The 13,966-nt window shown below is 40.8% G+C and overlaps 1 protein-coding gene across 4 annotated transcripts in view; it reads left to right on the forward strand.

Moving 5' to 3' along the window:
- PLEKHG1 (pleckstrin homology and RhoGEF domain containing G1) overlaps positions 1-13,966 on the forward strand; it is a 136,639-nt gene that overhangs the window by 64,684 nt on the left and 57,989 nt on the right. The window contains exon 1 of one of the 4 annotated variants that reach the window (XM_014951175.1): positions 12,491-12,629. The exons of 2 other annotated variants lie outside the window; for them this stretch is intronic. The gene's annotated coding sequence lies outside the window, so the exon portion shown is untranslated. Of the gene's footprint in view, positions 1-12,490; positions 12,630-12,665; positions 12,720-13,966 lie in introns of those variants that run through there. One more of the 4 variants, XM_014951176.1, reaches the window with a different exon arrangement.

Here is a 13,966-nt window from a genome sequence, read left to right on the forward strand (position 1 = left end):
CAGGACCATCGCTGCTGTTGTAAGCACTGATGGGGCTCAAGAGTGTGAGAGAGGAGAGAGGCAAGCCCATAGGTGGGCTTAACAGGGATTTAAGTGACTTTGGAGCAGGATTTAAGGACTTTGAGACCAAACTGGTCTGAAAATGAAGAACCTAAAGTATTTTGCTCACTGTCTGTGATAGCCTCATATTAGGATTTAACCCTCTTGCAAAGATTTTGACTAGCATATAAAGCAGATAACAATTTTAATACAGCTTATCAAAAAGAGTAAGAATATATTTAAAGAATATTTTAAAAATAATTTCTATTTTTAAGATATATATTTTTCCTGTGCCTTTAGAGCAGAGAAGGAAAAACAGCAGATGGAAAATGCATTATATGATTGTCTCCTTCAGGGATTAATATCTTGAATGACAAGAGCAAGTATTGGGGGAGATATGTTCTGCTTCTGTATGATGTGTTTTTTCACGGTGCTTATAAATATACTTTCATCATGTTTGCTAGCAGTGTCAGGATATCATCTAGTGTATTTCCAAAACCATGTCTGGGTTTAGAGAATGGTCTAGAGAGTATACATGGCCAGTTATTATAATCTTAGACAGTTTTTCTAATTAATTTGTTTATATAACCTTGGGCTTTCCACTGCACTGAATACTTGCTGACCTTTAATTTCATTTACTGGAGGGTGGGGAGGAAAGAGGAGAAAAGAAAGGACTTAGGAAATCCCTTTCCCCACCCTGCCAAAGAAGGTGACTTTCCTTGTAAGCCTTGTTTAGATTTAAAGGGTGCAAGCAGAGGAAAAAATACAGATAATTTTCATCCTTCATAAAAGCTAGATGTTGAAAGCAAAGTATCAAATATTTAGAAGCATTACAAATTCGATACAACCTCTGTAATAAATGAGTGTGTCAGATTTATAAAACGTTCATAGCTCCTGCTGAACTACCTTTATTCAGGTACATGATTATTTCAAATACACCCTATTTACTGTTTCAATAATGCTTACTTAAACTGGATATTTATTATAATGGTTTTGCTTTGTATTCATAGTGTATATACTAAATCATGTATCTGTTAAGATGCTTTTCTTCCTACTTAGAGATCAGCCAGTTCTCTCAAATGCAAAGTACTTCTTCACGCAGTTGCTTGCTTTCTTGCTAGATTAATTTAATCCGCTCCTTTATTTCCATTTTAAATCAATACCAGACATTTGGTTTAGCAATGCCTCTCCTCTGTGATCTGGAGGGTTGTGTTTGTCAGCTACTTTCCTACAGCTGGAGAAAATCTATTTGTTCATTTCTTAACCTTTTGACATGTCTGTTTTTACAAGCCCGGCTGTTTTTGATGGAGGATTGAAGTATAGAGTAACAACTACAGAAGGAAACATCTTTTGTTATGATCAGAGTGTAAACTGAGCCTCACGCAAGGAGGGGGGAGTATGCTTACATAAAAGATTTTTGCACACACAGAAAGAAAAAAAAAATCCAAAAGAGAGACCCTCCTCTTCCTTCATGTGATTGCCCGTTGAATTTTGATGTGCTGTAATAAAAGGTGATTTTTAAAAAGTTATATTCACGTATCCTAGACGTATGGCTGTAAAACTGACTCGCAATTAGTTAAACTGCTGATTCTTCACTATAAAAGCAGTCTCAGCAGGGATGAGACACTAACCCTTTCCTTCTGTATGTGGCAGCAAGGTCTGGGCCGCCGACCTCTGTGTGAAGATCCTAAGACGCCCTTTCCATTGTAATAAGCAGGGAAATGCCAGAGTGTAAAGGAGGGGAAGGGGTTTACAGGGTCTGCAGCTCAGTGTCACTGATGGCCCCCTGACCCCAGGCTCAGGAGCGTCCCGAGTCACTGGTGCATGTAGGTGCTGAAGAAAGAAGTAGGTTTTATCTCTGTTCTGACTCGGGGTATCATATCCACCAAACCTTTCGGCTTCAGCAACTTAACGCCAACTCTGCTTTTTATCACACTTGGAAAGCAGAGCATTATAGCAGAACCTTTTCTGTATTGTCCCAGTAAAAGTGGAGGTTTGTAATAGTGGGGTGTGACAACAGGTTAAGTTTTTGTCCTTTTCTCCCTCAAAATAATTTGTATCATCTGGCAACAGAATATGTTGTTAATATATGCATAAATGTATGCATGAAGTTGAAAGACTTTATTTTTTTTTTTTCCCCCTCTCTCCTTATGTCATTAAAAATGTGTCTGTGTGTGTTCTGTTTCAGAGGACACCACAGTGATTACAAGTCCCATAAAAATGTGTGAGATAGCTTCTACACTCCACTTAGGAACAGATAAGGATTTATTTACTGCAGTAAAAGTAGCCAAATAGGCTCAGGAGTAGCATTATGCCCACAGGCTCACTAGCTGAGGCCTCTGTTGCCAGTGGGACTGTGCCGGAGGAGAGTTGGCTGTGCCTTAGCTCGGGAGCATTGTCAGCAGCTGTGGTGTCACTCCTGGGCTGCGGTGATGGAGTGACCACTCAAGTCAGAAGGTTGAGAACGGCGATCTACCTAAATGTATTTGGTGTGTCAAGTGGACAGACTTGTACCAACAGTCTAAGGAAAGAAGCTAATCTCGTATAGTGGAGCTTTCTTTTGCGATGGTGAAGTTGGTCATGGCCTCTTTGGGCTTCTGCCTAGCAATGGTTACATCAAAGCTTGTTCCTAATGGTAGCAAATCACCTACAGCAGATGGAAACTGTGCTCTGCACTGAGCAGCCATTTAAATTTTTTTGTTGACTGTTAATGAGTTATGGCTGTTTTCACAAGCTAAATATCTAGCTCCAGGGCCTGTTTTCTAAAGTTGCCGTCCTCCTTCAGCTTCCCCTTGTCTGAAACCCTGAGTGCTTAGCACTGACATCAAATCTGGAAACCTTCCACAAAGGGCTGTTCTGAAAATTGGGGCCTAATTCCCTTGCTGTGACATAGAGCTCTACGTGAGAGGGATGTCAAAGTTACCAAACTAACTGCAGTGCTAAAATTTCATTATGTGTAGTCTCTGCCTTCACTGTCATGCTTTATTCCCATTTCCTGAAGTTGTACTAAATGCCTTCCATTTCAAAGGGGAATTTGTGATGAGCTGTATGGCTGCCATCAATCAATATCAGTTTTCTAGTCAAGAGCACATATAAGTTATGGCATCAGATAATCTGGAGAAGCACAAGGGATAATTTTTTTTCTTTACTGTGGGTTGTTTTTCATCTAACCAAACTCACAGGATGGAGCCCAGGGCAGCAGCTGTAGCGTAAGGCTTGACGCTCCTCCTACGTCAACTCACTTGTTCTGGGGATAGGAAAGGATAAATCATTCACATTAAGGGCTCAGGACTTACATGCATAAAAAAAATATGTGCCAAAGCTATTTAACTTTTATCCAGGTTATAATATAACTCCTTTTTCAGAAACTGTTTATTTAATTTTAAAGCTTCAGATATAAATAGTAATGTGATATCAACGGAACATTTTTGGTGGCCTAGTGCGTGATTGCTGTGATACATCCCAGTGGCGAAGAATAGCTTGTCTTGTAAGTGGGTAAAAAAATTATTCTCTTGGGTTACTTGATACCTATTCAGTAATGAGAAGTATGATTATTACTTTTTAATATTAGTAGGATATCTACTCTGATTTCTGATTCAAATAGAATAAATGTTTCCTTAAAACTCATATGGGAAAAGTCCCTGGTAAGCATTTTGGAAATCTGAAAACCCCAACATGCTGCATTCGTATCCCTTCTCTTCCACTTTGGCAAGTCTAAAGATTTTTTTTCTTTTTTTTGTTTTTTCTTTTTCTTAAAATGAATCTATTTCAGATGAGAATATGGAGTTGCCTAGTGAATCACCTTTATTTAAACTAACAGTATAAGCTTCCCGCACTCATTCATCTCTGTAACAAAGGGGATCAATGGAGGGGGCAAGTGGGAGTGCTAAGGAAGGATTCCTAGCTACATCACTATGTGCAGAGTAATATTACAGGCTCAAAGCAGTATCAGCGATACGTTCCTAAACCAACTGTGTTAGTTTGAAAAGAGAAAAGCAAACATAAGAGAAAGGAATGTCAATACAGGGGGAAAATGGTGGGCTCCAGTGTAACGCACTCAGTGCATACTCCATAATTGTTTTCCTGTTTGCCAATGGTGATTATCAGGTCTTTTTATCTTAAATATGCTTTTTGCCACCTCTGGATGTGAGAGACAAAGTGCTGACATAGTGGAACTTTGGGGTTTCAGTTCAGGGTATATGGAACCATGATAACAAAAACCCTCCGTGGTCCCTCCATTAAGAAATCTGGCAAATCCCTATGATATTTGTTTTTCTCCCATCCCTGTATGTCAATGTTAGCATGTGACTACTAAGAAAATCCATAAAATGGAAGATCACAAATCAAAATCCTATAAATTGGCAGTGGTGACTGGTAAAAAGTATTTAGTGGGTAGGACTTCCATTCTAGGTCTCCTAGGCTTTCATCCTCCCACATTCCACCCTGTGCAATATTCTTCCAAGATAAAGTTATTGGCAGATGCAAAAGTATTAACAACAAATTAACCACAGCATCAGGACTTTCTCTTGACCATTCTTCTAACACAAGAAATGCTTCGTCCCCTAGGTGTGAATAAAACAGATGTATAACAAAATCAACTTACGTTAAATCTAGTGATTAAACTGGGTCAGAGTTTGTGCAATCTTCTGGTGAGCTAGATGTATTACCCCTAGAAACACAGTTTGTTGTCAGTGCTGTACATCAGCTCCTAAAAATGGCTTTATATTGTTGTACCTTGAAGGGTAAAGGTGAATACTGGTGTTGAAGTCCCTTCTTGATAATTCCATTGGATCAGTGTTGTGCTTGTTGAGAGATGCTTTTATCCTTACTGTTGTGACTCTGCTGTCTCTGGTAATTTTGCCATTGAGGATCTCTTACCCACGGTGTTCCACTGGCAGCTTCTCTTTTGTCCATCAATGCACACGTGAACATCACAGTTGAGCCACGGGTCTCTTTTAGTTTTTGATGTTGCATTTTTCTGAGTTGAGGTCAGCCTTGGCAATTGCCATGCAAAAGGCAGCGATACGACCACAGTCGGTTTGACTCTTCTTGCTGTATGGTGCTCCGGCCTTCAGAGCCAGATGCCTTTGTCATTGTCTTCAGAGAACTTTGCTCTAATTTCATCAGGAGGGGAATGTTTCTCCCAGATTGTTTTTCTAACCTTCGAAATATTTTGCAATGAATTTTTAATTGGCAGGGTCTGTGCATAGTTTAAAGGTTTAAAATGTTTCAAGTCTTTTAGTTGTAGATTATAAAGAACATGTATTCATTGAAAAATCATTGGAGTGTAAATTTTAATATCTCCTGATGCTCCATTAAGTGATGCTGATCGATTGCAAAGGGAACTGTTTTACTCTCCTCATGCTACTTGTCCTGGGGAAGAATATAGCCACTCTTACGGTTTACTGTATTGAGAGATAAATGCTTTTCAATGCTGAAATAAGTATAACTAATTTAATCTCTGTATATAGAAATTGATGACACTGAGAACTGCCATCTTTCTGTTTCGCTGAATAGAGTTAATGAATCTATTTGCAAGCCCCAATTCCGTTAAAGTGTCTTACTAAATAGTTATGGCTGATCACTTTTGAATTCTGTCACTGATGTAAATTACACAAACGTCACAAGTCTTTTGCCAGAATCTCTGCTAATAAAATATTTCAATAGCTACAGGATTTCTAAATAACTGTAGAAGTGAGATGCTTCCTCCTGAAATTCTGCCTACATGAGTAATATACCATAGGTGATGCCAAAGGAGGAGAGTAGGAAAAGGCCCTGCTAAACTTCTTTTAACCTGTGCCTCTTTGTAACAAAACAATGGTAGCCAGGGTTTCCAAAGAGATGGGGATTTGAAAAGTGAGCACGCCAGCTAATAGCTGTGGTAACAGGCTGAACCTAGTGGAATAATACCGATGGAGTGGCCTCTCAGTGTGTCTCTGCGCCTCGGAGCTCAATAGTGAATGCTCAGCATTGTTCGGCCACGAAGAAGTCTCGGGGCTCTTGGGATGTCGGGGCAGACCGAGGGAAACCGATTTTCAGCGTGTAGCCAACCTCCTTGTAACAGGGCTGGAAGGAGCCTGGGGGCCACTAGCCATTCCTCCCTTTTTTACGGTGATTTTGCTGTACCAGCTTCATGCTTGTAGGTGGCGAGTCCCCTGCGGGGATCCTACAGCTCAGCAGAGTCCATAAATGTTTTACTGTGTCAGATTTTTTTAAAAATAAACTGAATCTCTGGGTACACCATGAGGATGCTCTTAAATGCTAAACCACGCTCTGAATTACCTTGTAGGTTCCCATGTGTATGGAGTTGAGAAGCCTTTGAAGTTCTCTCTAAAAACAGAAACAACAAAAGGAATTGTTTTCTAGCACGGCTTGTTGGGAAAACCCTGCAGCCGTACCACAGAGTTAATACATCCTCCTCTCTCCAGATCCCACCCTCAGTCGTTTTAGACCATAGTATTTGCCTTTGTGGCCAGGTTTCTCCAAGTCCAGGCTGTGTGTTTTGGATTTGAGATTTTGATTTGGATCTCAGCTCTAATACTTAAATAAGGAGAGATTTGCTACTCTTTTCTAACAGAAAACAAGCAAGTGGAAAACCCAAACAACAAGAAAAATGGTGGGATTGAATGTCCCTATCTGGAAGAAAAATACAGCACGAAGGAGAAATCTGAGAAAAATAACTCCTTTAGCTGTACCAGCAGGATTTAAATAGGAGTCTAAGTTTCTGTTTTCCCTGTCTCTAATCTAAACACTGAGAAAGCTCATCTGCATTGTTTACTGAATACCGGCAGTTGTTTGGGCCACATGGACGGATTTAGATGTTGTTTATTATAGTTAACAAGCAATCTGAAAATTGGCCAATGTAAAAGTGTTTGAAGGCTGCAAAAGAGAAGTAATATGGTACTGACTGTGAAAGCTGGGAAAGCAGAAGGATGGGAGCAGACAGTTGTTCGTAAAAGTGTTTGAAGGCTGCAAAATAGAAGTAATATGGTACTGACTGTGAAAGCAGAAGGATGGGAGCAGACAGTTGTTATCTGATGTCTTTTCATGAATGTTTTAAATTTCTCCTACCTTGCTGTAAAACATATAGTGGTGTAGTTTTATGAATGAGGTTTCGTGCCCTTCTCTCGTTTGTGTTTGTCAGAGGTTTTTTTCCTCTGGATTGACAAAAAATTGCATGATAAATCCAATGGTCAGCAGAAATCCGGAGAACCCTTTTCACTGACTTTCTTTGTAGGGTGTTAGGGATGTATAAAATTCAACTAACATACCTCTGAATAGGAATGTTAGAGAATTTTAATACTTTTAAGTCCACAGGATTACTTTTCTGTAGCTGTTGGTAAAGAAGGCACAGGGGCTCTGCAATACATCTAACTTTAATAAAATGACTGTCTTTCTAGTTGAAATTAGGCGTGTTATTGTTCTAATAAGAAGAAAGTGCAGAGAAAGGCTGATGACTCAGTGAGTCAGTCGCTGTGAATTATGCACCAAATGTTCACTGTAAGCAAGTCCAAGCCTCTAATCTGTTTGCTTCTTGCCCTGTGACTTCTGAAGTGTGACTCTTGGCACTGTTAATCTTGAATACTGATGTGTCGATAAGTGCTTCGGGCATTAACACCATCTGTACATGCGTGCAGAGGTTACACTGCACTGTGCACTGATACTGCAGTGGTCTCAAATGAGCTCAATTCCTGCTTTGCTTCTTGCATACAAAAGCTCTCAGGAAAGTATTGCTTGTTTGAGACAGGAATTTTGTTGTTCCCAATGGTTTTGTCTTCATGAAATAGCAGCTAGAAAGTTGTAGGAAGTATTGCACACACGGCAGAATGGCCGTAAGAGCAGCTCTGAAAGCATTGTGAAGCCACTTCTTCATGACAAACGTGTTTCCATTGGAGTGGCTTTCACAGAGATACCTTAAAGCTTAATGACAAGGAAGGGGAGGACCAAATCAAGGTAAACAGCAGTTGGGGTATGATTAGATCATTAGTAGAAAATAAAAAATGAGGATTTGGAGTGACTGCATTTTTACGATCTCTTTTATGTGGCAGCAAAAAGACACTTCAATTTTCTGCTGAGACTGGTTATTTTGTATTTAGCAGTTTTAGTCTTCTTGACCTTATTTATGTAAAATACCATACTTAGCTATAGAAGAGCAATAAGTGAGAAGAGCTGTGGTGTGCTGTACTCCTTTGAACTTGAATACCTGCTTGGTTTCTTTTTATTTCAATTTAAAATGCTGTGAGATTTCAGAATACTAATTATTGTACACAAAAATTTGTTGCAGTCATTTATTAAGTCCTGAGTCCTTTAACTGTCCTTGAATTTATTGCTATTGAACCGTGATTTTGAAAGAGCTGTTAGGTTACTGTTAGAAAGCCACCTTAAAAATAAAACCTAATGTTCCCTTTTAGAAGGATGGGCATAAGAAAACGACTGATGACTTGACATGCCAAAGTCAGTCTGTGGTGAAGCCAGACCATCAGTATGTCTTAGTTCCAACCTGGGTAGAATTTAAGGATTCTTCTCCCCAAGATGTAAACATGAATACTGCCTTCTGCAGCTTTTATTTTTATTCAAGAGAGGAAACCCAAAAGAAAGCTTTTATTATGTTATAAATGCGAACATCTGTTGGTATGAGTCTGGTGTTATTTTTTCAGTTCTGTTTCAAAATTCTAGTTGCTAAACTTCCTGAGGTGCAGAGGAGGTTCCAGTAAGTGTCTCCAGTTCAAAAGCAAAAGGGAGAAATCATTTAGCTAGACTTAAAGAAAAACATCAATTATTTAAAGCTTCTAAAACTCACTTCTCTTTGGCATCTAACAGTCAGCTATTCCAGAGAACTGGCTTTTACAAAATGCAGGTTTTTTCAGGAAGGATTTTCCCTGGAGAAGCTTAGAAGTCAACAGAAAATTCAGTGGCAGAAGTGAACAACAGAGTGTTAACATGAATTTAAAAGAACTAATCTGTTTGTGCTAGATATTGTAGTTATGATTTCTTGTTGAGTTACAGGAGATGGGTTGTACGAAGATGCCTTTTTTGTGGTCACACAATTAAATTTTTCACTGTAACTAGTAAGAATGATTCCTAGGTACTATGTTTCCTTCTACTGAAACTGTGTCCCCCTCTTTAAAGTTTATTTTGCCTACTTTACATTGCCAGTTATGAGACAGTTAACATTTTTTAATCTTAAAAAGATCCCAGCATTCTTGGTAAAGCAACAAGCCTCTTGTGCTCTGTTGGGGAAGCCTCGCCAAGACCTCCAGTGTGCTTGTGCTGCTTTGAAAGGTTGTGAACTTCAGCAACAACTTTAGCTGGGTTAGATGAAGTTGAAAATTTGCCTTAGCAGCAGTACGTTGGCATGACAGGACATCTGCTGGGAGCAGTGGACTAGGCGAGGAAGAAGTAGAAACCAGACCTGATGTCCAAGTGATGGAGTGTAGGGTGGAAAGACATTAGTAATGTGCCAGTAGCAAGGCCTGATCCTGAATGGTGCTGGGTGGAAAGAAGAGTCCATGTGGATTTTCTTTCAGGTCACAGCTCTGAAGTTTGAATGTAAAAATACTAAAACATTCAAGCAGCATCGTGTTGAACACTTCATGTTTACTCTTCTTCACTAAATGCCAGTATGGGCAGGGAAGAAAAGGATGTAAAAACTTTGATTGCATTATCATTATTATTCCTTCACAGGCATTCATATGTACATGTCTTCGCTGAATTTTCATTTGCTCTGATATAGAATAGAATAGGGCCATCTTTTCTAAAAGAGGAGAGAAACAAGCCTTCAAAATTCACAAGGAGATGGAAAATAATCCTTTTAAAAGGCCTATAAATGGAGCATTGGATCCATATACTCTATTTGTGTTTGCAGTACATCAGCAGCATGTGATGGCTTGTTCCTTTTGTTAGGTGTCTCTGCAGTACTGTGTACAGATTGAATAGCTACTGCATTGCAGAGAGTTATTAATACATTACATTGCACTTTCAGTGAAGATGTCAGTGTGTCCTTAAGCCTGAATGTACCCTGTGGTTATGAGTTTTTATAAAAAAATTTTGCTGAGGATAACTTATTTCTTCAGTAAATCCTTAGCCAATTGGGAATTATGGAACAATATCATTCCTAACCTCTATAAACTCTGCTTATTGTTCAAGTTTAGAAAAATCAAGGCTTTGTTCCAAACCAAAACCAGGTCATCCTTCTCAACTCTTAATTCTGATGCATTAGGAATATGCTCTTATGGTGTGTGTACAACAGGAGAGAGCAGGAGACGGGCTGGAGAAGGGGATACAGCACCTGAAAGGTAATGCAGATAAAGAAAAGCCAGAGGCAGGGGATATGAGGAAAATGGGGGGGAAGTGGGGCAAAAACATTATTTTTCTGGCACATCTGTGTTCTGTTTCATTGGGGATGCACATTAGTCAGTAAAACAGAAGGCTTTTTGAGTTTCTAGTCTCCTGCACTGACAGCTCTCAGTGCTGTGGATCTTTAAAGTGACGGGGGGTGAGGGGAGATCTCTTGGGGAGATCTTCACGTGTGGGGTAAGCTTCTGCTGACTTACACGTGGGGATGTTAGGGAGCTCTAAGGTCAAATGTGGATGTGCAGAGACAAAAGAGCAAGGCAGAGCAGAGTAAGGACCTCAGCTCTGTTCCCCTACCCCCCCACCTGAGGGCTCACTGCCAGTTCAGACCAGTGGCTGAAGCTCACGCTGCATTGCTGCAGTCCCTGCTTATACCCAGCCCACAGAAGCAGGGGAGCTCTCTGTGCCCAGCTGCTTCTGGGTTAGTCACTTGGCTTGATTGGAGCCTTCAGAGCTCAGGAGGTTTGTCACTGCTAAATGACGAAGCTGCTGGTGCTGTTTGCGTGCCACAGGACTTCACAGAGGTCACCAAGCAATGCCCCCGTGGCTGGTTGACGCCCTACAGGTCTGCCCAGGAGAGTTAGTTAAAACCTCCCTCAGAGGTGATAAAGTCTCCATAGGCAAGGTGGGCATGAGGCGTGAGGAAGCAGAGGTCCAGGGGATCATTAGCTCCTGGCAGAAATACGTGTGACTGTGGAGCACAGCAAATGTGTGGTAAATTCACCACCTTCAGGTTATTTGATTGAGTGCCTGGGTGCTGCACTCTGGGTGTACTGAGGACGTTGGGACCAGTCTTGACCATTGAGCACCTCCAGGACTTGAAGATACGTGGTGACTCTATCTGAAGTTTTGTGCAGATCTTGCCAAAAAGTGTCCATGTGTATATATATCTTGTAATGTAAATATTTTAAAAAAAAAAACAATCTTGAAAACTGCAGGAGAATGTGTTTGAGAGAGAGCGTGTCTTAGTCATCTCAGATGTGGCAGCAGGTTGTAAACACCTGATATATCAGCCTGGGTAAAAGGGACTTTCACCCCGACAGCCCCGACGTTCAGATCAAAGCTTTGCAAATGGTCTCAAGGCCGCCTTGGCTTCCTCCTTCTACCTCCAGCTTCCTGCTGAAAGGCGTTACTCAAGGACTATGCTCTTTAGGAAAACTCAGAATGGAGCCGAGGCCATGCTACGTACAAGGAGAGAGGGAGTGAATTTCAAGTACGATTTTAAAGATAGAGGATCTCTTTGCAGGCTGGGTTTGAGCACGCAGCTGTGAGAGCACACCTGGAAAGCCGTGCCAGCAGCTGGGAACTCTTTTGACTTCTTTTGCCTCCCAGCTCCAAGATAGAAATGCCATCACCCCTTCTGCAGGCTACGAGAGCTATCAGGTTTCCCACGGTTAGCACATTTTTTTTCCTTTTCTCTGTTTCCCCGTTTCTTCATCTTTGCTCCAGTTTCTCCTCTCACTGTCCCCTTCCCAACAAAACTATTTTTCTTCCCACACCCTCCCCCCCCCTTCTTTTACTTTGCTTCATTGTGATTTAGCACGGAGCGCTTAATGGTTTGGTATTCATATTTTCTTTTAAAAGTCTTTCGTCTCTCTCTTTAAAAAAAAAACCCAAACTTTGGAAGCACCTTGCAAAAGCCTGCTCCTGTTCACCTTAGGGCAGAATAGGATCCAGAATGATCCCATTGCTGAGGATCATCCTATTGCATTGCGGGTTCATGGGAGTTTCTAACATAAATACAGATATTTCACAATACCAGCAGGTGATTTAGTTGCTTCAGATGCTTATTGATACTATCTGCGAATCAAGGAGCAAAGAGTAATAAACGCTGTGGAAGTGGGGGCTCTATTTGATGTTTTCACAGCGTTGTGCCTGGAAAAGTGGAAGTTAGTGGGTGTTGCTCAGTGAAGTGTGCGTTTTAAAGTTACCCACAGTGATGCCCATTGTCCTGTCCCTGAATTGCATGATGTCATGTTTCATTTAAGGCTCTCAGCGATGCCGAGGACTGTTGGTGCGCTGGGAGAAAAAAAAAAAAAAGGCGGTGAGAAAGTTGTGAATCAGGTTTCTGTAAAGCCTTTGTGTTTGGAGTTTTGATAGATAAAAGCTGACTCATGCAATATTTCTGGCGAAGGAGCTGTACAGACTAGTAAGAGCTTCTCATTTTACCTGAGTGCCCAATGAGGTAATTGGGGAACAGCTGAGGGCAGAGCCGGCGGCTCTCCTCTGCCGCGCAGGTAGGTCCTGGGTCGCTCGGAGGGGACTGGGAAAATAAGAGAGAGGACTCGGTCGTCCGGGGTGCGAGGAGCCAGAGACATTCCTCAGTGGTGAGATACTGTCGCAGAGCATTTTCCCTTGCAGTAACGTTCTCAGACATTAGCGTACTTGGTTGTGACAGAGGCTATTCTGCTTTAAATATTGCGGGGGGTGAAAGGGGGGGGAGCAGCAATTTGACAGACAGAGGCACAGTAGTTGGTGACTTTTTTTTTTTTTTTCCCCCCCTCCTCGTAAGATTTCTAATAAATGGGATTTCTGTTGCTCAAAGTTCAGTTAAAGTACTTGGCAGCGTATCATTTGTGACAGTTCAGACCAGGGATCTAATCCTGCGTATATTGTAGCGCTCTGATGGGATTTTGTTCGCAGAGGGTGTTAGTTTTAGAAATGATACATGTTCATATGCAAGGCTTACTGACTAAAAATCTGCTGACCTTCACTTGGACAATATTCAGAGCCGACGATATGGGGAGTGTATTTAAGATCATGTTGGGGTTCTTGTAGTGAATGTATTTTAATTTTTCTCGGTCGGGCAGCTGTATTACATTTCTGTTTCTCAACTGCAGTGCTGCATTTGAATTTGATACTGAATGTAGGAATTGTTCTAAACAGTCTTGCTTAATTGTATCTACAGTATGAATGCTTTATTTGAAATATGAAAATATCTCAAGGAAAATACAGGAAAGATTTCTTGTAGTCTCATCACTTTTATGTAGCTAAACTTCCAGAGGATGTGAAGCCTGTAATTCTTGTAATTTCTGGTAATGCTGGCTTTGTAGATAACATCTGAGGTGCTCTTTTTCATGCCAGGAGAAAGGCAACAACAATACTAATTATGAATATAAATTGACTTGTGAGTTTTTAGTCATGCAGTATGTCTTAAACTGTCATGTGCAGTAAACGACTTGGAGGTATAAACACCTATATTTAGATAGGGCTTGGGGATCTTAGGATTTAAATATAAAATTGACTTAAAGCACTTTATCTCTCATTGTATGCTAATGTTCTAGAGTAGCCAAAGCTGCAGAGATAATGGAAAACCATTTATCATTACCATGAATATAGTTACAGGAAGGAGGTGTTTGTTAAAGAAAAGAAAGTGATAGTAGAAATGTGTGCATTTTTGGTGAGAGCTTGTTTATGCCTGCTCGCAGAAAATGGGGGGTACGCTTAGATAGTTGCCTTGCATGTGCCTCCAGTGTTGTAACTAATATTGCAGTTGCCTGTTGGGGTGAAACGCAGGTGTTTCTTGCCCTTGCACTGCAATAGAGTAGGGAGAGGTGGTTGTTCTTGCTGGGGG

This window comes from Calidris pugnax, unplaced genomic scaffold (genome assembly GCF_001431845.1).
Source record: "Calidris pugnax isolate Ruff unplaced genomic scaffold, ASM143184v1 scaffold24, whole genome shotgun sequence".
NCBI lineage: Eukaryota > Metazoa > Chordata > Aves > Charadriiformes > Scolopacidae > Calidris > Calidris pugnax.